The sequence below is a fragment of the Pan troglodytes genome, chromosome 3, assembly GCF_028858775.2.
Source record: "Pan troglodytes isolate AG18354 chromosome 3, NHGRI_mPanTro3-v2.0_pri, whole genome shotgun sequence".
Lineage (NCBI taxonomy): Eukaryota > Metazoa > Chordata > Mammalia > Primates > Hominidae > Pan > Pan troglodytes.
In genome coordinates this window covers 179,459,617-179,483,070 of record NC_072401.2, presented here as the reverse complement: position 1 = coordinate 179,483,070, position 23,454 = coordinate 179,459,617, and the positions used below count along the sequence as shown (strand labels likewise).

The 23,454-nt window shown below is 36.7% G+C and overlaps 2 long non-coding RNA genes across 2 annotated transcripts in view; one reads left to right on the top strand and one right to left on the bottom strand.

Annotated features, from left to right (window-relative positions):
- Positions 1–12,583, top strand: part of LOC107974493 (uncharacterized) — a 228,033-nt gene extending 215,450 nt beyond the window's left edge. Inside the window, exon 7 of the long non-coding RNA XR_001717309.2 lies at positions 12,292–12,583. This is a non-coding gene — a long non-coding RNA (uncharacterized LOC107974493). The remainder of the gene's footprint in view (positions 1–12,291) is intronic.
- AGA-DT (AGA divergent transcript) overlaps positions 1–23,454 on the bottom strand; it is a 388,110-nt gene that overhangs the window by 10,366 nt on the left and 354,290 nt on the right. The window lies entirely within an intron of this gene.

Genomic DNA, 23,454 nt, shown 5'->3' with positions numbered 1-23,454 from the left:
GTATTTTTATCTATTCTAATTTCATATTTCATTTTTAAAATTACCTTCCAACATAATAAAGTAATTGTATGATGCATAAATGATTTCAAAATCATATTTTACAAAGCACTGTAGTAGGTATATATATAGGAAAGGCGTATTTGTTTTTAAAGGGAGCAAACAATACCAAGAAAATAAATTTCATCTGTGAATCTAAAGAAAGAATTCTACATGTGAACCTCTCTGCATCTCCACCATCCTAAATCTTTTACATAAGTAAATAACAAAGGATGATGTGTTATATGTCTGTGGTTATGTCAAGCTTTCAAGTACAGGTTTTCTTTGGTGAACTTACACATAAATTCAGGTCAAGGAATCACAGAATCCAATATGCTCAGGCTTTTTAGCTCATTACTTACCATTTAATTACCTCTGAATAATGTATAAACACTTTACACCTTTATTTTATTCCACATTTTTAAGAAACAAAGCAATGGAAACAATGTTTTCAACGCCACAGGTACTGTAGGGCAAGGACAAGGTGTAGGCTTGACTGTTGGATGAAGCCTCCTCTGGCTTTTTTGGTGGCTCTGAGTGGGAAGCATTCTCTGCAAAAACCTATGCAGTGTTTTAGGTACCATAAGCACAAAATCCACAGGCCTTCAAAGTTGAACTGCTGAAGTCAAAACAATCATCATCTGGACTTGCCTGAAGCATCTATTTTTTTTAAAATTCTAATGACAAAAATTATTTTAAAATCTGAAAAGGCATATCCCCACAAATATTGACAGTACAGAGATAATTGAGATACAGAAAAAAAAACGTTTTTTGACTCTAGAATAAGCTGTAGGGGAAGAGGTCAAGTGTTGGAGAGAAGCCACACTATTTCTTTTTAAATCAAATTCATTGTATGTTTGTAGAGCCAGATAGACCTTTCATCCAGGAACAAAGAATCATTTCGAAGCGCTGTGTGTATTCATCTCTGAGAGACATTCACTGACCCACGATGATAATCTCAAGATTTAGTAGGAGAAAAATGAGCTTTCTCAACATGTTTATCAATATATTATGAGTTGTGTCACTAGGATTATTATTTTATAAATTGGCAAGTTGTTACAATTTGGTAAATATGGAATAATTTTCAGAAATTAAAATTTTTACTGTCATATTCTTTTGTCTGTTTTAAAAAGTAGAAGGTAGCATACATATAAAAACGATGGAAGAATATATGTTTAAATGGTAAAATAAGATAAAACACGTAATGAGCCCACAAAACCACAAATGCAGTCATAGATACACATACAGTAAATATGATTACACAAAGTATATTGGGATTTTAATGAATATAGATTTAAATTTTTGGACATTATGAAAATGAGTCAGTAAAATTAGAAAACATTTCAGTTGTCACCAAAAGCCATCACCCATACAGATCAATCGGCAAACAAAACCAAATAAACATCTATTTCTTTAGCTACACTCAAGCAGCGAATTATCCCATGGACAGTTACATAGGGAACAGACAGACAATCTCACCATAAACATTTTCACAAAAGATTTAAAACAGCAACAAAAACAAAACACTTCTTTCAGCTAGCCCTTCTGGTGATGGACTGTGTACATATTCATGACAGCATTTGTGTTTTTGTGGGCCCATTCCATAAATTTTGTTCTATTTTACTATTTATAAATGATCCTCTATAAAAAAAGAGAAAAAAAGCACCAAGTGGCACAGGTGCTTCAGTTTCCAGCAATTTATATATTGATTTACATCTTTTAAAAATTTGATAGAGTTTTCTATATATTAGATTATTGCACCCAAATATGCAGTCTTGAAATTTAACACCCAATTTGACTGATAATCTAATCTGCCAAACAATGACCTTGGTAATACTCCAGAAAACAAATTGATATTATGCAAAACTTTGGGCCTCAGAGTTAAAGGGATAAGGCTTTTATGGATTTCCTTAAATTGGTTTTACCTGATGATGAAACAAAAGCTATGTGAGACCACAGAAGATGACTCTCATCTAAATGACATCAGGAAGACCCCTTTCTCCTTACTCACTGATTGATGCCTAAAAATTCCAAATTTATGCCATTTTCTTGGATTCACTTATTTTTAATTCCAGGTAAATCTAAGACGATTAACGCTTTCAGATGGCATTTGACATTAAGCCTCACGTGATCTTTTGACCCTCTCCTGAAAGAAAATTGAATTGGGGGAGGAGAATGGACCATAAGGTCCTCTATGTCCTGAGAGGAACGTAAAAGAAGTTCTTCCAAGTGTTCACATGGAAAGTCTGCATATTCACCATGAAACCCAGTGCTTGGTGATTTTACTGAGAATTCCCTAGGTAAAATTTTGAATTCTTGAGGAAATTAAAAGATTTCGAAATCTCAAAGAATTTGTTAAATCTTTTGAAGTTCAATATGACATAATTCAGAAGGATGACATGTACCTCCACTGTGGTACATAGTTGCAACACTCCTTTCCACTAACTGTTATACAGTGGAATGAATGTGATACATCTGCTTTTCCAAAAGTAAACTTAGAGAATCAGGCAGGGACAAATGTCAAGAAGACATAATCAAGTGTATTGTGGATTATGCTTATCTCTGACTTTTATTCTTTGGGAAGAGGAAATTCTGTTAGAATAACACATCTGTTCTTCCTGCCCCAATTGTTTTTTATTTGTTTGTTTCTTTTTGGAGATAGAGTCTTGCTCTGTCGCCCAGGTTTGAGTGCAGTGGCTCGATCTCGGCTCACTGCAACTTCCGCCTCCCGGGTTCAAGCGATTCTCCTGCCTCAGCCTCCTGAGTAGCTGGGACTACAGGCACGTGCCACCACGCCTGGCTAATTTTTTGTATTTTAGTAGAGACGGGGTTTTACCGTGTTGCCCAGGCTGGTCTGGAGCTCCTGAGCTCAGGCTCCGCCCTCCTCGACATCCCACAATGCCAGGATTACAGATGTGAGCCACCACCCCGTACCGTGAGAGAACACATCACACTTGTTTTGGAGTATTATTAGGGTCATTTGCTAGCTAATTAGATACATAATATAACTCATCTTCTTTTATTTGGGATAGCTCTACTTACAGCAACACCTGCCCCATACAGCTATGTCATGGCTGTTCCTAAGGCTTTGTATCCAGGGTAAGGAGGAGAGAGTCCTGACATGTTCCAAGCCCCATCTGAGGCTGGAGGGACCATTCCCTGTATTACCATGGTTATGTACTAGGTAGCCCATTAATTCCAAGTACATGGGGATCATCTTCCAACCCAGACTTTATCTGCAATGTAGAAATTTGCTGGATTCTTGTCCATTTCTTAGTTCATCCAAATTTGGGTGGAAAATATGAGTGTCAAACCCACACTGAGACTCTTTAGTATTTGACAATGAGTGGAATTTGGGATTGAAATAACCAACAGAGATGCTTTTGATGGTTCCAGGACTGGTCACTATAGACGCCAGTTTTCGCGGCAGGATCCTGAGGCATTTGAACTTGCAGTCACTGAAGCATGAGGCAGTCTTCTGCAAGATAAAAGCCTGTGTTTCTACAGGTGAATGGTTGTTCCATGTCAGCAGGCATGAAGGTTTTGCCACCTAACAAGAGGTAGACTAGCAACCCACACACAAGCCAGTTTTACATAACCTATTCTATAGCAGATCTTGAAATGCATGGACCAAGCGTCATTAAAAAGTGGCACATTCAGTAAAATTGCACTTAAAGAGACTTTTGGTCCCATTAAAAGGTCTCCATGAAAGGAAGACAATGATAGTGCTTACTTTACTGTGGTTTTTCTCGTGGGCAACTTCCGGAGGGCTAATAGAACAAAGCTATTTAAATAACAGAATCTGGAAAGAAACAGTCAAGTTCAAATTCCAGTGCTGCCATTTTGAACTGTGAAATTATTATTAGAACTTTTCTATTTTATTTTCCTCATCTATGAATTAAAATGATAATATTAAATATCTCCTAGGATTGCTTTAGGTGAAACCAGTTAGCTACATACGTACTCTGACAAATAGGAAGCCTTCAGTAAGTGCAAGCTATTATTATTTTATTTACCCTAGAGAGGAAAAGTTCTGGTTTAAACCCTTCATGTTAAGAAAAACTATACAGTTCTAGAATTATATAGAACCTCTGCCACATTCTTGAAGACATTCAGAATTGTCTTCAAGGCCACTAGACAGCAACATTGAAGGACAAACTCTGAATTCAAGTAGAAGGTCCTTTAGCCACTATCTTCTACATGCTCTTGAGTTAGCTTTCAATTTGCTAATTCTGTAAATTATGTTCCTGAGCTAAGATCTCAGGACCCAAACTATGTATTAATCCAAAGAAAAGCAATGGTCTTCTTAACGGGATAGAAAGAAATAGGAAGTATCTAATACTAGTTAGGTCGTAGATACATCTGAAAGAACAATACGCCTATGGTTACAGAAAAGCAAAACCCAGACAAAATAAGTCTATATATTCTTATGGAGACAGTAAAAGGTGGCAGATAAAAATAAGCCTTGGTGCACTAAATTCCAGAGAAAAAAATATCTCTTCATAAGGAAACAGAGAACCAAGAAAGATTCCACACCTGGGAGTTTGTGTGAGTATCTGATAATGGATGTACCAGACTGAGATAACAGTAATAATATGAAATCAATCAAGCCTTAGAAGATAGTGTGGGATGGCAAGATAAACTGGAATCGGAAGGAATGTAAATCCAAAAATAAAACATTCAGTATAGCAAGTCACACACACACACACACACACACACACTGCTAAAATTATGACTAGAAAGCATCAGTGGAAAAGAAATGGTAAGTAAATTATGTCACAGACATTCTCACAGTGGTTGAATCCAGGAGCCGTATCAGAATAAAACCCGAAAAATATCTAAAATAGTAGTCAACCCATCCCAGCTTAAATATTTGCACATTTTTAAATGTGAAAGCTTGGGAGAGTGGAATTGAGACTACTCACAGGTGAATTCATCTAATTAAAGGTACAGATGAGACCTATTCTACTTACCATAAATGCCAGACAATATATAGAAAAAAAGAGTTGTAGTCTCTGGGAAAATGAAAAAAAAGAGACAAAAATATTACACTTATTATTTTATATGTAATATCTAGATTCTTTAAATTAAGAGTTATGCAGAAAAGCAGAACAATATGTCTCATAATGAAAGAAAAAGCAGTCAATAGAAGCAGAATTATAGATGACAAAATTATTGGAATTAGCAGATAAAAACCTTTAATATTATAAATTTTTTTAAAGAATTTACAGAAAAAGATATAAAAGGGTAAGGAGACAGTTTATTTCAGAAGAGAAATAAAAGAACCCGAAGAACTTTCTAGAAACAAAAAAAACAATTTGTGAATAAAACTACATTGGATAAATTTCAACAAATTAGGCATGGCAGAAACACGGATAAATTAATTTGATAACAGGTTAATAGAATTGTGTCCATTTAATCAGAGAAAAAAGTTCGAAAAAATATGAATTAAACATTTACTACCTGTGAGAAAATATCATCTAATATTTAGTCCTAGAATGATATTTCATTCTAGGGTGATATTTCTTATTTATAAAAAAGCGTTTGGAAAATATGGTAAAATTGTTATCAATCTGAAGAAGACAACAAGCCACATAGTAAGGAGCATAAATGGTCCCAAAAAGGCCATAAATAAAAATAAAAGCACATAGAGAGATCACTATTAAAGTGTTGGAAATGAAAGATAAACAGATACTTTTAAGCAGTGAAATAAGACACAATACATACAGTGGGACAAGGAAAATGATGGCTGACTTCTTATCCAAAAACAATCACACCAGCCGGGCACAGTGGCTCACCCCTGTAATCCTAGCACTTTGGGAGGTTGAGGCAGGCGGATCACTAGTGAAATTATCATGCAACAGTGAACACAAACAAAAGCAGGGAAAAAATGTGAACCATGGAAACACTACAAAGTGATACAGAAAATGGCTACACCTGGAAATTCATATCAACAAAAAAGAATAGTGTCAGAAGTGATGACATATGGATATTAAAAAAAAAACTGCATCCTTCTACTTAGTTAAATACCATTGAGTATTTTATTTTATTTATTTATTTATTTGCGACTGAGTCTTGCTCTGTCGCCCAGGCTGGAGTACAATGGCTCATCTTTGCTCACTGCAACCTCTGCCTCCTGGGTTCAAGCGATTCTCCTGCCTCAGCCTCTGGAGTAGCTGGAACTACAGGCGTCTGCTACCATGCCAAGCTAATGTTTGTATTTTTAGTAGACATGGGGTTTCACCGTGTTGGACAGGCTAGTCTTCAACTCCTAACCTCAGGTGACCCACCCACCTTGGGCTCCCAAAGTGCTGGGATTACAGGCATGAGCCACCACGCCCGGCTACCACTGGGTCTTTAAAGCAAAAAATAATAGCAAAGATTGTGAGGCTTGTAACATATATAGAAGTAAATATATGATAAAAAAAAAGGACTGAAAAATTTTACTTCTGTAATTTGTTTAATGTAAAATGATAGAAAATCAATTAAAAGATATATTGAAACCCTAGAGCAACTATTAAGAAGTAAAACAAGGACATTTTTTTTTGTAATGGAGTCCTCCTCTGTTGCCCAAGTTGGAGTACAGTGGCACAATCTTGGCTCACTGCAACCTCTGCCTCCCGGATTCAAGCGATTCTTCTGCCTCAGCCTCCTGAATAGCTGGGATTACAGGTGCCCACCACCAGGCCCAGCTATTTTTTTTTTGTATTTTTAGTAGAGACACGGTTTCCCCATGTTGGCCAGGCTGGTGTCCAACTCCTGACCTCAAGTGATCCACCGGCCTTGGCATCCCCAAGTGCTGGGATTACAGGCATGACTCACCGCACCCGGCCACAAGGACATATTTCTGAAGACTAATTTGAGACAAAGTAAAATACCAAAAAGAAAAAAAGAAAAGAAATATTAATTAATATCAAAAATGGTAGGAAATAAGGAATAAATGAACAAATAAGAGATGTAATAATCTGGCCAGTTGTGGTGGCCCACATCTGTAATCCCAGCATTTTGGGAGGCCAAAGCTGGAGGATCACTTGAGGCAAAGAGTTTGAGACCAGCCTGGACAACAGAGACTCCATCTCTAAAAAACTTTTAAAATGAGCTGAGCATGGTGACGCATGCCTGTGTTTCCAGCTACTCGGGAGGCTGAGGTGGAAGGATTGCTTGAGCCTGGGAGGTTGAGGCTGCAGTGAGCCCCTGAACTCCAACCTGAGCTACAGAGTAAGACTCTCTTGATGTAAGATTTTTACCCAATCATATCAATAATTACATTCAATGTGAATAAGCTAAACATTTTAAGAGATTTCTAGGTTGTTTGAAAAGATCCACTGACATACTGCTTACAGAATATTAAAGCCTTTATATATAATGTGTTTATATGTGTATGTATGTAGATACAATGTATCTTTGATACAATATAGTAGATAGGAATGTAATGATATCAAGGATTTGAAGGTAGGAGACATGTTTTTACTGGACATGAAGAAGCATATTTCAGAAAGATAAAAATATCAGTATCAAAAAAACAAATCCTACAGCCGGGTGCAGTGGCTCCCACCTGTAATCCCAGCACTTTGGGAAGCCGAGGCGGGTGGATCACCTGAGGTCAGGAGTTCAAGACCAGCCTGTCCAACATGATGAAACCCTGTCTCTAATCGAAATACAAAAATTAGCCAGGCATAGCGGCAGGCACCTGTAGTCCTAGCTACTCGGGAGGCGGAAGCGGGAGAATCGCTTGAACCCAGGAGGCAGAGGTTGCAGTAAGCCAAGATCACACAACTGCACTGCAGCCTAAAGGGAGCGAGACTCCATTTCAAAAAGGAATTCTAAATATTCATGCTACTATAACAAGGTTTTTAATAAGAGATTTAAGAGACAGACTCATGGAATTCTAGATTTTAAGATTCCACTCACGAGATTTAAAAAGGATACAGAAGATTTGAATAATATTCTTAGCAACCTAACCTACTGAGTTTTATTGAACTGTATAATCACAATTGCAGAATACACTTATGAAGTACACATGGTATATTCACAAAGAGAGAAAAATGCCAGGTTGTAAAATAAACCAATAGATGTTAAAAAATTGAAATCATACTGAATATGTTCTCTGATCGTAACAGAACTCAATTAGAAATAGCAAAAAATCACTAAAAAATACTCCCTAAAAGGTGACCACAATCTTCTAAATAACCGATTGATCAAAGAACTCAGAGAAATAATATATTTCCAAATTAGTGATAATGAAAACACTATCAAAATTTGTGGGATACAAGTAAGGTGCCCTTAGAGAGAAATTTATAACTTTAAATGTCTGTTTTTACAAAAAGCAAAAAACGAAGCTTCTACCTTAGAACCAAAGAAAAGAAAATACAAGTTAGTAGAATAAAGGAAAGGATTTTTTTTTTATTTAAAGCTTAAGAACAGGCAAAGATAATGTATTGTGATTTAAAATCAGAACTTCCAAGACCAGAAAAGAGTACAGTGGATGTGCTGGAAATATTCTCTATTATTTTTCAAGTATGAGTTTCAAGTATGGGTTATACCTTTTCAAATTCACTAAAAATTTACTTTTAAACATTGTACTTTTATGCAAATCATATATCAATACAAAATTTAAAAGTAATAGACACTTATTACAAACAAATATATATGCCATTTTTCTGAATTAAGGTAGTTAAATAATTCAATAAATTTACTGTAAACCCAAAGGCCAAGTACACTATTTTAAAAAGCTGTCGATAGATATTGTCTGTAAGACTCAAGTTTACTTAGAAAATCAAGGAGGAACTGAATCTGTTGAAAATATGAAATATGAAGACCAATTAAAAAAACGATTTGGCAGAAAGATGAGAAGATATTTATTATAGGAAATGTTGGGACCTTAGAGGAAGCTAAATTTAAAAAAAAATAGTCATCTTGAAGTTGAAGCTGGAAAAAAAAATGAGTAGTATGACTTCTTAAAAAAGGTATTCTGAAAATAGTTTGTTTTTAGTTCTTATTCCATAGAAATGACTGAAGCAAATAACAACCTGTGAAAGAAAGAATTGATAAGGTAGACTTCTGGCTTCACACGGTGGCTCAGGCTTGTAATCCCAGCACTTTGGGAAGCCAAGGCAGGTGGATTGCTTGAGTCCAGGAGTGTTCGAGACCGGCCTGGCCAACATGGCAAAAACCATGTTCTCCAAAAAATACAAAGATTAGCCAGGCATGGTGGCGCAGCTGTGGTCCCAGCTACTCTGAAGGCTGAGGTGGGAGGATCGCTTGACTCTGGGGAATGGAAGTTGCAGTGAGCCAAGATGGCGCCACTGCACTCCAGCCTGGGAGACAGAGTGGGATCCTGCCTCAAAAAGAAAATAACAACAACAAAAAAGAAAAACAGAAAAAAAAATGAAAAAAGCAAAAAAGGTAGTCTTCATTAAAATTAAAAATATTTGTTTTTTGAAAGCCACTGTCAAGAGAATGAAAAGAAAAGCCACTGAGTGAGAGAAAATATTTGTGACAGACATTTGGTATAGGACTGTTTTCCAAAATATACAAAGAACTCTTAAAATTTAACAAGAAGAAAACCATCCACTTAAAAATGGGCTGAAGCCAACCTCATCAAAGAAGATACAGATGGAAAACAAGAACATGAAGAGTTATTCCACATCATACACCATTAAAGAAATGCAAATTAGAACAAAGAGATACCACTGTGCATTTATTAATACAATGCCAAAAATTCAGAACACTGACAACACCAAATATGGATAAGGATGTGGAAGAACAGGAACTGTCTTTCATTGCTGGTAGGGATTCAAAATAGTAAAAAGGTACAACCACTTAAGAGGGAAGTTCAGCAGTTTCTTACAAAACCATACATATTTTTAAATGTACAATTCAGTAATTTAACTCCTTGAGATTTATCCAAAGGAGCTGAAAATGTATGTCCACACACATACTTGCACATGGCAGCTTTATGCATATTTGCCAAGATTTAGAAGCAATCAAGATGTACTTCTGTAGAGTGGTTAGATAAACAATGGTACATCCAGTGAAATATTATTCACCACTAAAAAAGCTATCAAACCATCAAATAACATGGAGGAACTGTAAGTGAATATTACTAACTGAAAAGAACTGATCCAAAAAGTTTACATATTGTTTGATTTCAACTATATGACACTCTTGAAAAGGCAAATCTGTATAGACAGTAAAAAGATCATCATGCCTGTAATTCCAGCACTTTGGGAGGCCGAGGCAGGTGGATCATGAGGTCAGGAGTTCGAGACCAGCCTGACCAACATGATGAAACCCTATCTATACCAAAAATACAAAAATTAGCTGGGTGTGGTGGCATATGCCTGTAATTCCAGCTACTCAGGAGGCTGAGGCAGGAGAATTGCTTGAACCTGGGAGGCGGAGGTTGCAGTGACCTGAGATTGCACCACTGCACTCCAGCCTGGGTGACACAGCGAGACTCCATCTCAAAAAAAAAAAAAATTAGTGAGATCAGTGGCTGCTGCCAGGGGTTAGGGGAGAGAGAGGGATGAGTAGGCAGTACACAGGGGAATTTTAGGGCAGTGCAAATACCCTGCATGATACTATAATCATGGATACATGCCATTATACATCTGTACAAATCCATGGAGTAGACAACACCAAAAGTGAACTCTAATGTACACTATGGACTCTGGCTAATGATGTGTCTCAGGTTGATCAATTTTAACAAATGTGCCATTCTGGTGGGGATGTTGATAATAGGGGAGGCTGTGCACGTGTTGGGGAAGGGATATCTCTGCACCTTCTTCTCAATTTTTCTATGAACCTCAAATTGCTCTAAAAGATAAAAGTGTATTTTTTTTATGACAAGGATGTCAAGAAACATAGCATAATGCGTAGAGAGCAGACCAATATGATGCATGCAGAGGGATTCAGAATGCAAGACACTGATGTTTTAAAAAGAGGCTTGTATTTAGAGCCATTGGGAAAATGTACCTTATAGATTGGGACAGCTCTACTGTTTATTTAAAATGTGTACAAATTTTAGAAGAGTTTGGAAAGATCAAACTCTCAAAAATTATTCGATGAGTTTGCAGGCGACAGCAGTTAAGGGTAGGCATGCTATTTTTGCTTATTCCCTAAGAAAATAGCTTGAGAAATTTGAGGAATAAGACCCCTAAGAGAATGCAAATCAAAGTGAGCCTCTGAAAGGGGAATCTGGCAGGAAAATAATAGTCCAGGCTTGTTTTTTGTTGTTGATGGTGGTGTGTTGAAAAAACAACTTGTTTTGTGGGGTTACCCATCTCTAGGTTTTGTAGATGAAAGTGAGCAGTTTGAATGATGAGTGAATGGTTTTACTGGGCCCAGAACTCACTGATTTGTAATCAATAAGCATGTAGGTATCCCCATAAGATGTAATATTGTGAATTGTTACTATACCAGAAAGTACAGGAAAAGGAATAGAAGAAACAATTCAGTCCAGAAATCTTATCAACCCCATGCAGCCACTGAAGGAGCTGAACCGAGTTTAGAAGCAGGTTTAATGACACTTTCTGGGAAGAACTAGTGAAATATCAGAAAATGATAAGCGAAGATTACCCTGGGAAGTTGGAGCAGATGTACTTCAGTTGCAGGAAAATCAACAGTAGTGTCAGGAGCCTACCGATGACGACCTGATAGTTGACATGAAAATAGGGACATGGAGCCGTTTAGCACAAATGGGTGCTAAAACCATTAGGATTTACGTGGATGGGGTAGATTTTAGAGGACTCAGTAATTCCACAGAAAGAAGCAATAGCATCAGCTTCTAACAGATTTTAACAGCATGTGTCTCTATGGTTCACAAATGAAAAGCTCTAAGAGGAAATGGAAATTAAGAGGTTTAACTATGTTCTGTGTGATAAAGGTGGTTTGAAATGAGGCCCAGGTTTGGGCTGCTAGCATCACAAATTTATAACCTTTGCCAGAGAGCGGCAGTGATTGAAATTCCATTAAGAAAGAGAAGATGGGGTACAATGGGTGACTTTTTTCCATATAAATATGCTATTAAAAGTAAACATTTAATGAAGAGTTGTTTCAATTGAGTTATTATGTGGACTGTGAACATACGGCATAGATTGGCCAGCACCCTGGCTAAGAAGATTTTTCCTTCCATTCTCCCTCCTTGAGTAATTGAGTCTTTCCTGCGGTCTTCCATGATCCCAAAGAGTAGTGTTTAGGTAGATGGTTTTATTTTCAGTAACTGATTTTGTTTTCTAAACTTTTACCATACAGGGCCAGTTGGGTTATCCTTCTTGTTTCATTGTTTGTCCTGCTTAAAATTGAGAATGAACAGAGACTCATTGATTTCATCTTCTGAATTTGAAAAGAATGACACACATTGCCCTGCAATTCAGGTCTGACTTCAGCTGCAGGAAGACAGACCCCCAACCCAGAACAACCCTGCGTGGGGAATCCTTCCAGAAAAGGCTAAGCAAAATACAACACTGGAATTTGGGGAGGGGCTTGGAGAGTTTGTTTTTAAAAGTCTTGAGCAATAAGTCATCTAACCACAAGAGTAAGAAAATTAGTTTTCAACTTTAATTTCTTTGGTCTTTCAGTTTTAACAGGCACACCTTTAACATTCATTTTCGACCCACTGAAGAGGAGATGAGCTTATTGGCTGGTGCACCTTGACAACATGTAGGTGGAAAACAGGACATTCAGTCTTTGGTGCAGAGTGGTCTGGGAGATACTTATGAACCATTTTAGCACATTTCAGGACCATGTAACAAAATCAACACTGCATTGAAGTGGCATCAGGAAGATCCATCCACAGAAGCAATGTCTGCTATGCAGGAAGCAGCTTCATCAAGGTGGAAGCAGGTCTGTGCTTCCAGGCTGGCCAGTATCGTTCACGAAAACAGCACATTGTGGCTGACTATGGTTTGAAGAAACAAAGGAAGCCAAAGAAAACAAAAAATGCTAACGGAGAATTTAATCCATCTCTCAGAGGTGGAGGAAGTTTCATTTGAATTGCTCCCTGTTCTTTTACTCTTCTTTCCCCCGAAGGGAGTGTGGTAGATTGAGTTTAGAAGACAGTCCTGAACATGTATGGTTCAGCCCTTTTGCTCCATTTTGTCTTGGAGAAGGGCTGGATTCTGTGCTATTCTCCTGTGCTTTAAGTTTTGTAGCTACGGGATTTATCTAACACAGCCTGACTGGTTTGGAAAGTCTGTCTTATTTTGATGTTTTCTGTTACCTAGCCCACTAACATTTTTTTCAAGAAATATAGCTAGTATTTTCTCCCTCTCTCTGACTCCTATTTCTATTTCTTTGTTGGTTCTAAGCATGGGTGGTCAAGAGATGTATTGATTTATCACGTTCCTTCAAACGCTTACACAGTTGTACTGAAAAAGGATAGGAGTTTTCATTGGGATGGAAGTCCTGTGTGTAGTTACACAGATTGCCCTCATTCAGACGCTGCTGGGAAAACCATAGATTTTTGTTCCTCTAACAATGTTGTTGTCATCTCTGTACAGGAAGAAACTTAGGATGCTTTATGTGATGATATTGAAATTTTTACAATAGAGACATGCAAATATGGGCAAAACAGTTGCTCAAAAACTGAACACCAATGGAAATGTCATCTCAAACTTTCTGGAATTTTGAATTTCAGTGAGCTATTAGACAAAGAGAAAGGGAGAGGGAGAGCAAAATACACAGTAAGAAACATTTGCAACAAACTGGGATCTGCTTTTTCCTAAGTTATGTGCTGTCTGCTTAGTAATTTCCATAAGCATCACATCAGTCCGTGATTAAATACATTTCAAATCTCAGAAGCCATACAATTTTTTTTTAAAGTCACACAGCTACTGAGGGGCAGAGTTAACATTCAAACCCAGTAATGATCTTTCCATTATTTGATGCAGATGGTAGGAGCATCTCAGAGTCTCTTCAACTTCATGCTCATTTTATCACGGTGTCTTAAGATGAGATTATTTACCTGTCGTTTACGTTTTTCATCCTGATGGCAAATAGTAACAGCTTTTTTCTTCTCAGAGAATATGCCATTACAAAAGCAAATAAAATATTATAAACATAAAGCAAAAAATGAGGGAGAAGAATGTTCTACTTTAGACAAAATGGCTTTGCTCAAAATTTACACCTAGGTTAGTGGGAATACTGATGGCTGTTTCTTGTCCCTTTTGTTTATTAATGGAATTGGAGTGAGGAGCTACTGGGGAGTTGAGGTGGTCACATTTAGCATATATAGTCTAACCATTTTTAAGTGTTCTTTTTTGTTGTCTTTGCTAGTTTTTTTCTACTTTCTGTTAAATCATTCTCAAGAGATAGTTTTAAACAAGTTAGTCTCAGAGAGAGTCCACTATTTTATGTAATTTTTGTCTTTTCATATCACATTAAGATGATGTCCCACTCATGATGTATATTGGATTAACTAAGAACATATGCCATATGGTGTCATTGACAGACAATGTTTATGACAGTTGATTAGTAACCTCACTTCAATTGATGCAGTGTATACACTAATTCCCTTCAGACTCTGAACAGCCAAAAACAGGCAGAAGAAGCAAGGCATTTAACAAAAATTATGAAATTATTCCTCTTAAGAAAAAAAGTCACACGTGGTAATAAAAATTACCATTAACATTTCTCTTATTTGAAGGAAACATATTTTTTGTTTTCTCCATTTTAAATAAAATTCCAATCTCATAGATTGTATGTACATTATAAGAAATTTTTAACCACTCACAGAGCACTCATTTTACATCTCATCTGTTCTGTTAAAAAGAGGAGAAAAGTCAGTCTCACTTCTTTGTCCCCCTTTAACAGCATAAAGAACCCATGATGAATTGCACACTGACAGCACAGGAATATCCATTCTGTCATTTCCAGAATATTGACTCACTGCAGTCCTCTAGCCTATGTGCATTCCTGATTCGTGTCCACAGTGCTCCATGACTGTGCCATCCTCCACACGTTCATTTCAAAAAACCCAGTTCTTACAGGCAGGCTTCAAAATTGAAAAGCCAGAAACTTAAGCAAAGAAGAAAAATTTAAGTTGAAAGAACTGTTCATCAAATTCAATGCAATACGAACTCTTTGAGGAGTTATTTTCAACTGCTGTGTTTAAAAATACCACTTTTCCCACAGTTAGTAGTTAGGATTTCATCATAAAATACTCCCATAAAAACTATTTAATTTTCTAGTACAGGGAGGGAGGATTTGATCCCTTATTAAACATTTTATGGGAATGTCTAAAAGTGCTTTCAATTATTTATCGAACTGAAATCTAGGCCTTGGAAACTGCTGGCATCACACACACACACACATAATATTATCAGCCCACTGAGTGCCATTAGGTCATAAAGCGCTGCTGTAGCAACATCTCTGGTACAGCTGCTGGTGCTCATGCAACTTTTACTACAATTATAAAGTCATTTATTACATTTTCTTTATGATGCTAATGCATTGCAGTCTGTTACTTTATTGTTCCCAGTGTGATAAAGACTGAAATGTATGATATTGTGCAAAAAAAGTTTACATATATCTATATATATACACACACACAGCCCTACTAACATAGCCTGTTGCATTAAAAAGCTCTTAGATAAACTTAAAAGGTCAATAAAAATATTAGCAGGGAACATCAAAAATGAAATCACTTTGTGGTACACTTGTGTCATTTTGGTTCATTGTTACCCATAGAATTGTTTTAAGTCATGCTTTGTCAAAATATCCAAAGGATGATACGAGTATCTTACTAGGTTTGTTTTTTTCATTAGAATATCATTGTGTTAGAAAATTTTTGCAATTCACTAAGAGGAACAATAACTATGTAATTTCCAAATAATCATATGAAAAGGAACAAAGTCATTAAAAGATAATAATGACCGTGGACCCAAAGGAATCCATAATTGATAATTACATCTTGTTCAAATTGTCTAAACTTAACTCTCCCCATGATACGATTGTACATAAAGAAGATGCAGTTTTCTATTGAGGAAAAATAATCAATTACATCAATTAACTGCTACCCCGTGCTAAAGCTTATTTAGCAGTTGACACCTACAGCACTATAACTTGGAGGGGAAATTCATTCCCAGACCACAGTCCTTTTGGGTGGCTGCTTCTTGGTGTTTGCAGGAGAGCTGCCACTGCTGTTGTTCATTTCTGCTTTTCTGCCTTCACTTTCTCTCGCCCTTTTTGTTTTGTTTTGTTTTGTTTGAGATGGAGTCTCACTCTGTCACCCAGGCTGGAGTGCAGTGGGACGATCTCGGCTCACTGCAACCTCCGCCTCCTGGGTTCACACCATTCTCCTGCCTCAGCCTCCCGAGTAGCTGGGACTACAGGCGCCTGCCACCATGCCTGGCTAATTTTTTGTATTTTTTTTAGTGCAGACGGGGTTTCACCATGTTAGCCAGGATGGTCTCGATCTCCTGACTTCATGATCCGCCTGCCTCAGCCTCCCAAAGTGCAGGGATTACAGGCGTGAGCCACCACTCCCGGCCTCTCTCACTCTTTTAGGAGGGGTGGCAGGGGGAGAAGATTATTCCAAGAATGCGAAGTCCAAGGGAAACAATCCTTTTTAAAATCAGTTATTAAAGCTGGATCTTCTATTTATATATTTTTGTGATATTTGATTTTCCCCAAAAAGCAGTCAGAATCAAGAGTTGTGTAATATTTAAGGAAAAGCTTTACATTGTGTGTTTTTTTAATTATACTAAATTTTATTCTATTCAATAATTTTATCTAGATAATTTAAATGCATTTACAGTCTACTATTGATAGGGACAGAAGGCAGAGAAATTCTGGGAGGGTGAGTCCCCAGCTAGGGCCCTACCCTCAAGCTGAAAAGCCTGATACCATGGCCCAAAGTGAGAACTTACATCCCTGTTTTCCCACCAGTCATAGCCTGTCCCATCCCCCATTCTGTCCCCATAAAAACCCCAGGCTCAGCTAACAGAGAAGCAGCTGGATGTCAGAGACTATGGTTGGATGTTAGAGAGAAGCAGCTTAACTTCAGAGGGATGTCTTAATGGCATAGCTTTAGGAGAGGAGACTGGCCAGGAAGCTTGGCTTCAGGGGAAGATTACCTTCCCACTCTGTCCTCTTCTCAGCAGCCCTTCCCACTGAGAGCCTCTTGCATCAGCAATAAAATCCCCTACATTTACCATCTTCAATTCATTCATGTGACCTCATCCCTCCTGGACACCAGACAAGAACTCGGGTGCCATGAGTGTGGGTACAAAAGGCTGTCACAATGACCCTGCACTGAGCTGTTAACAGTTAAACCATCCACAGATAGTAGAGCTAAAAGGACATTGTAACTCTCCTTCTGGGGCTTCAGGGGCCGCAGCATGCCCCCCGATGCTGCTGCAGGTCCAGAATGTAGTTTGCTCCTGGTGGCTCCCAAAAGCACTCGCCCTGGCCCCTGCACTCACTCACTCACATGCTCCCCTTCTCGCGAGGGGTGGAACACTGTGGGTTCCAATGAGTGGAGTTCACCCCTGTTGGCACCTAAGTGGCCAGCTAGTCCCAGCACCCATGCACTCCAGTTCCCGCCCATGAACGAGTCAGGGAACTTTCCTGCTGCATTATCATCATGGTTTTTTGTTTGTTTCCTTGTTTGTTTGTTTGTTTGTTTTGAGACAGAGTCTCGCTCTGTCGCCCAGGCTGGAGTGCAGTGGCACGATCTCAGCTCACTGCAAGCTCTGCCTCCCGGGCTCACGCCATTCTCCTGCCTCAGCCTCCCGAGTAGCTGGGACTATAGGCGCCCCCATCACGCCCGGCTGATTTTTTTTTATTTTTAGTAGAGACGGGGTTTCACCATGGTCTGGATCTCCTGACCTCGTGATCCGCCCACCTCGGCCTCCCAAAGTGCTGGAATTACAGGCGTGAGCCACCACGCCCAGCCATTATCATCATGGTTAAGTTAAAAATTGTAAAGTAATAGGCTAGCAAAATTTTAATAATGGGTGTAAGCATTAATATACTACCAAATATGACTTAATAGTGACATTGAATTTAGAGTTGCATAGGCTCTTAGAGTGGTTTACCTTACTCTCTCATTTCACTAAGAACTAAGAAAGTATCAGTAAGATTTTTAAATGTGGCTATGTACTATGTACATCATTTCTCTCAACCTGCTTTTAGTCTCAATGTGAGCACAGAGGCAGAAAAGGAACCATTCTCTTAAAGTCTAGAGCTCCTCACAGCGAAGAAAAGTGAAGTAATTAGAATGTTTGGCACCTTCTTCTCATGGCTGTAATGTTCAGAAGCAGCACGGTGAGAATGGTTCTTGCGTCTCCAATTGCAATTTGATTATAAACAAAGTAAATTAAGTCTGCTGGCCTTGCATGTTTATCTCAAACCACTGGGATCAGTATTCTAAATTTTGTCTTATAAATTCTTCCTCATGAAATACAGGTTGGTGAAAATAAGACAGAACTCTCAACATGAGATCTGCCCTCTTAAGTATTTAAAGTGTACATTATTATTGACTAAAGGTACAAATTTGTACAGCAGATCTCTAGAGCATATTCATCTTGCTTGACTGAAATTGTAAGCCCCTGATTAGGAAGTAACTCCCCATCTCTCCAAACCCCAGCCCCTTGCAACCACCATTCTGCTCTTTGATGCTATGAATTTGAGTATTTTAGATACCTCATTAAAGTGGAATCATGTAGCATTTGTCTTTCTATAACTGGCTTATTTCACTTAGCATAATGTCCTCAAGCTTCATCTATGTTATCAAATTTGGCAGATTTCCTTTGTTTTAAAGGTTCAAAGGCACACTCCTCTATGCATATGCCCCAGTTTTATATCCGTTTGTCTGGGGACGGGCACTGAGATTGTTTCCACATGTTGGCTATTGCAAATAGTGCTGCCATACACATAAGGGTCTTATAGATCTTCAAGATCCTGATTTCAATGCTTTTGGATAAATATGCAGAAGTGGGGTTACTTGAATCATATAGTAATCCTATTTTTATTTTTTTGAAGAATCTCCACACTGTTTTCTATAACAGTTGTACCACTTTGCATTTCTACCAACTGTGTGCAAGGGTTCCCATTTCTCTACATCCTAGCCAGTACGTTCCCTCTTTTGACAATACATATTTTGACAGCTGACAGGTGATATTTCATTGCGGTTTGAATTTGCATTTCCATGATGATTTAGTGATGTTGAGCACCTTTTCACAGGCCTGTGGCCATTTTTTCATCTTCTTTGGAGAAATATCTATTAAGTCCTTTACCCTTTTTTTAAATTGGGTTATTATTTTTTTACTATTGAGTTGTAGGAATTCCTTATATATTTTGGAGATTAACCCCTTATTAGATATATGGTTTGCAAATATTTTCTCTCGTTCCATAAATTGCCTTTTCACTGTCTGATTTACAGACACTCCCTGACTTGTTATGAGGTTATGTCCCAATGAAGCCATCCAAATTGAAAATATCCTAAGTCAAAAATGCATTCAATACCCCAATAAATCGATTGTAAAGTCAAAATTGTAAGTACAATCATCATAAGCTAGGGGCCATCTGTAGTCCCTTTGCTGTGTAGGAGCTTTTCAATTTGATGTAGTCCCACTGTATTTTTGCTTTTTGTATCTGTGCTTTTGGTGTCATATCCATAAAATCATTGTCAAGACCAATGTCCTGAAGGTGTTTGCCTGTTTTCTTTTAGGAGTTTTACAGTTTCAGGCCTTATGTTTAATTCTTTAATCCATTTTGAGATGAATTTTATGTATGGTGTGAGGTATCAATCAAATATCACTCTTTTGCATGTGGATATCCAGATCTCCCAACACCATTTGTTGAAAAGAATACCTTTGCTCATTGTGTATTCTTTGCAACCTTGTCAAAGATCAGTTGACCATATGTGTGTGGGTTTATTTCTGAGCTCTTTATTCTTGTTCCATTTGTCTATGTGTCTGCCTTTAAGCCAGTACCATGCTGTCTTGATTACTATAGATTTGTTATATATTTTGAAATAAGGAACAATAATGCCTCCAGCTCTGTTCTTGTTTCTCCAAATTGATCTGGTTATTTATGGTCTTTCATGGTTCCATATGGATTTTTTAATGTTTTTCTATTTCTATATAAAATGACATTGGGATTTTGATACATATTACATTGAATCTGTAGATTGCTTTGGGTAGTATTAATAATTTAACAATATTGTCTTAATGAATCAGAATCTTTCCATTTTGTGTCTGTTTTAGTTACATTTCATCAAGCTTGTATGTAAGTCAATATCCACTTTTTTTTACACTACTAAGATCATTATTGTAATTTAGGGAACAAAGAAAAATTTATTAGACCATGAATACATTTTAAATAAAATGAGTATCTTAAAAATAAAAAACAGTATGGTTATATTCCTATGTTTATTTTTCTGTTAATTACAATTAACTTCACAGAAATATTGTAGAAGAAACACCCAAACACAGGATCTACCACACAAAGTTCCTAAATCACTGTACTTAATAATATTTAAGTCTATCACTAAGCATTAGTGATAAAGTCAAAAGAGAATTCTTGTAACAATGTCATTCTATTTAGGATAAATTCAGTACATTTAATATTATCAGTATATATTTGATATTTAAATGTAATATATTTACTAGTTTTACATGCAATAGATATTGTTTTCTAAATCACAAAACCAAGGAAAAGAATGACAAGGATTTTCTCAATCTGATGTAAAATGTATAAATTATATATTTGGCATAATAGTTGAACCATACTATTTTTGCCAGTGATTCTCAACCTTCTTTTAGTCCCATAAACATGTGGAAAGTGAGTTAATTTTTTCTCTAGTTATTTGAAGGAATAATACAGAATTATCAAATTTAATTAACTTCATCTCATGACACAAAATTACACCATAAAGCATTTTAAGTAGGGTAAACACACTAAAACGAATACTGCATTGCTCTTAAGTTGTAATACTTTTCTCATTGCTATTCTAATTGGAAAACCTGATTAATTTCACATAGAACATTAGAATGTTTCTGTCTAAGAGCAATTTTCTCTTTGTAAAATCATTACTAGGTTTCATATTAGGGGATAGTTTATTTTCGATGTCGGCATTGAAAAAGTCCAAGCCCCTACCATCAGAGCATAGATCCAAGCCCATAATTATCCACCCTGAGACTCTTTTACTCAGATATATGGTCTCTATTTTCATCTGGGTGGTGACTAATTTCTTTCTTTTATGGTACTTATAATTTATCCTTAGATATTTATTGGTTGTTCGCTTCTTTATTATCCATCTTCTTCTCTAAAGTGTAATCAAATCTACCCAAAGGGGTGGGAATTAAGTTTGATTAGGTCATAATTGCATCCCCACTGCCTGACAGATGTCAATTAATTGAATATTGTTTAAATAAATTGAAAGAATAAATCAAAGGATATTCATGTTATTTGCATTTTAAAGTATGAATCTTAGAACTTACTGTATTTATAGGTTCAAAAGTACTGTAATTAATATTCAAAAGTTAAATTGGATATGCATTTTACTAGTTTTAAAAGGATAGTTTTCAAAGGATATTCATTTATATATTGTTGATTTATTTGTATATAAGTACACATTAAAACACATAGTATATGAATAAAATGAATAAATCTGGAATACGTAAATATACTTGTTTCTCATTAAAAAATTCCACTTTATATGCATTCATTTGATAAAGGAAATATATTACAGGACACTGAAATAAGTCAAAATTGCTATGTTACAAATATTAATATTTTAACCTATAGTATACTCCACTTGTTTCTGCTTATATAAAACAAGGGTTTTTTTTTCTTAATAACAGAAGACATGTTTCATCACACTTATACGCTCTATTTTTTTTTTTTTTTTTTTGGACTGCTAAACTCCAGGGAATGAAGATTCATCTCTCATAGTGGTCTGTTTAGACATAGCCTTGCAAAAAGCAATTGTGTTAGTGAACCAGAAAGTTTGCTCATTGTTTGGGTCAGAGCACATTAACGTGTGTCAAAGCCTTAGAATTAGTGAGGAAAAGCAGCAGCATTTACAGCCTTGGGAACAAACAGGGGTGGAAGCCAGGCAGTGCACTAATTATTTGACAGACTATATATAGATAGTATAAGAAGGTGCCATATACTGTAGATGCAAATAACGATAGATATTGATTTTGGGGGGCTTGGGAAAGGTTGTCTTAAAAAGACATCTTGTTAAAATGAATTTAAGCCGTTTAAACATCTTAAAACACCTTTGATCTAACTCACATATATTCAACCTTGCACACGAATTCCTTATGTTTTGTGAAAAATGGGTCAGAGATGCCCCTAGGAACACATAGATGAATAAAATATGGTTAATGGGTTATCCTATAGTCCAAGAGGCTGAGGAAAATTAAGCAATGGCAATATATGGCTCAGTCCCAATTGAGATGTTGACAAAATGTAGTCTGACTCATTATTTATAGAATTCCCACCTGCTCTTAACTACATTAAATTTTTAAGTTGTTCTTTTATAAACTGGATCATATGTCATGTTTCTCCATATGCTTCTTAGCAGGCATAGAGAGTTCCTAGTACTTTTTTAGACAGACTGAGCCCTGTGATATGATTCATTATCATGCATAAGTCCTGGGTTATTACCATGTTTTGCCATTTGGAAAATGGCGCTAACACACTTGATATAAGGTGATAGAGTAGAATTAGATGCTCGTAGTTAATTGTAGACTTAAAGAACACAATGCATTTCCAAGATCATAAGTAGATAAGAATTACTGTGGATTAAATCCCCTGTATGAAACTAATTTCAGAAGCAGATGGCTCTACACAACTTTGATGGCCCTTCAGTTTCTTTATTGCAAATAAAATACTTGCTAGGTTTGGTAAAACAAAAGTGGAACACAGCTGTCTTATCAGTATGTATTTTGATAAGGACATCTAATCAGGGTTTAACTGATGTGACAGTTAAAACAAATCCTCACATTTGTCAGCTCATGTCGTTATTGAACATAATATGCCCCCATCATGAGGCACCAAGTACTTAGGCTGAAGGCATGATTCATTGCAGAAGAGTCAGTGTAAGCTGCAGGATATTTTCAGGAAATAGGGATTCATTCTGACATGAAAGGCAGTGTAAAGCACGATGGTATCACAGAAATTAAAATTAACTGCTGTGATCCTTGAGAAAATGTAAACCATTATCTGTTTTATAAAAATTTGATCAGATCATGGTTAGATTATTTCTGGAAATATATACAATAGGTAGTGTCCTATCTAATCTGCAATATTAAATCCATTTTATAATTCATAGTCTCCCAAATAGTTTTTATTTCTGTGCTCCAGTGGCATTTCAAACATGAATCTAATGATGGATTTATCACACTCTACTGATGATCTATTTTTAATGCAATTCTTCCCTACTGAACAGAGAGGTTTCTG